The following is a 1,954-nucleotide window of genomic DNA, read 5'->3' on the forward strand; positions in this document are numbered from 1 at the left end:
AATCCCTGCGCGGCTGGGACCATCCAGCCATCCTGCCCAACCTCCCTAGGAGGGACCAGGCGGCCACCACCAGCCACCAGACACTCACGCTGAACGACGCAGCCCAACGGGGCCAGGCTGTTTTATAAACACCATTTCTTTTCAAAGTTAATTCTGTGGGTTGGACACAGCTGTGTGCATTCTTCCTGGGCCTTTCATTTCAAAGCTGCTTCGTGCACTTTGATCTACAAAAGGCAAGTCTGCTGATGTGGAAGTTGTTCATTTTAATTAATGATTTGCTACTCCATTCCAATTTGTTCTAGATTTGTTCACTTTCAGGATGCCACTTGGGCACCTTCTCTATTGGAAGCAATGATGAAAGAATAGCATGCTTACATAACATGGGATCCAAGCATGTGTGCCCAGCTGCTACTGCTGATGTGCACTTTTTGTCTCTTTGCACAGCTCTCCGGGGGTCAGTAGAAATGTGTGTGCAATGGAAGAGAAAAAGTGTGCTCTGAGGACCAGAGAGCAATTTGCCAGGTGCCCATGCACGAGTCAAGCCAAACATGGTCTTTTGGGGGAAAATCACCTTCCGAAGGTCAGGTTTAGAGCAAGAAGGACCTTCTACAACTCCACTCATCTCCCCTCCTCCAAAAATATACTAAACCCAAAAGAGTCACTTTTTATTAAGATACTTACCCTGAGATGCTCATTCCAGGGACAGATATCCATTCCTGAAGAACTTGCAATTCTTGATACTCTAATACACCTCCAACACAATGCTCATGAAGATACACACACACCGTATGAAGGCACACACACAACTTGTGCACACACACACAAGCTGTATGCCAGTTTCTTCTTTAGTTCATTCAAGGTTGATCCACTAACCACCCACCAATCATGAGATCACTGGAAATGGAAGAGCCTCTACCACCCAGCTGCATTTCTAATCCTGACAACCAGCTATATAGCAGGTGGCATGAGGCCATTTGACAGATGAAGATGCTTACTCTCAAAGAGGATGAGGCACTCACCAAGGCCACCAGGCCACTGGGCACTGGAGCANTATGAATAAAGCTGCTGTAAACATCTGTGTGTGGGTTTTTGTGTGGATGGAAGTTTTCAGCTCATTTGGGTAAATAACTAGGGGCACAATCACTCGGTTGTCTGATAAAACTACGTTTTGCTTTGTGAGAAACTGGCAGACCGTTTTCGAGAGGGGCTGGACCATTTTGTGTTCCCACCAGCAGTGGGTGAGAGTTCATGCTGCTCCACTCCTCGTGGTACCACATGTGTATCCCCAAAACATTTCATTCTGCTTTGGAGCTGCCCGAGCCTGGCATAGCCTGCACTTGAGAGATTCTGCACTGATGAGGGCACGTGTCCTGTGGACGACTTCTGTGTCACCTGGAACCACATCCTGGTCCCTCTGGCTCTCCTGGATTTGAAAGCAGGGTGGTCCCACCGGTGGGTACTTGGCAATATTCGTGTAATACACGAAAGTAATATTTGTGTCCAAAATAACCCATGCTCCAGAGTAATTACAACAACTAGGGTTCAGCTTCCCAGAAGGTGGCCCAGGAGGAAACTGGTGTCATGAGTGGGTCCCGCCCATATGTATCCTCCGCTGTGCCTGTCAAATTGGTATGTCCTCCTAGGAGCGAGCTATCCCTGCCGAGGTTAGGAAAGGCTCTGTGGGGCTCCACTATCCTTGCAGGTAGGGGACACTGGGCACCAGAAAGGACTGGCTTTGCAGTGACAAAGAGAATCTCCTCTGACAGGGTGGGTAGGAGACTCAGAGAGAATGAAAGTCGAGGTTCTGTGAAAACTACCGATTTACCATTACTCATAGACTATTACAGCCTTAGATGTTTCCAGTGTCACAGTGAAGCTGTGGACCAGAATCACCATGCTGGTGGCCCCAGAATGCATCACTGGAGCCCTAGGACCAGGCCTTCCCCCGTCTGTC

Source organism: Hipposideros armiger, unplaced genomic scaffold (genome assembly GCF_001890085.2).
Source record: "Hipposideros armiger isolate ML-2016 unplaced genomic scaffold, ASM189008v1 scaffold_17, whole genome shotgun sequence".
Classification (NCBI taxonomy): Eukaryota; Metazoa; Chordata; class Mammalia; order Chiroptera; family Hipposideridae; genus Hipposideros; species Hipposideros armiger.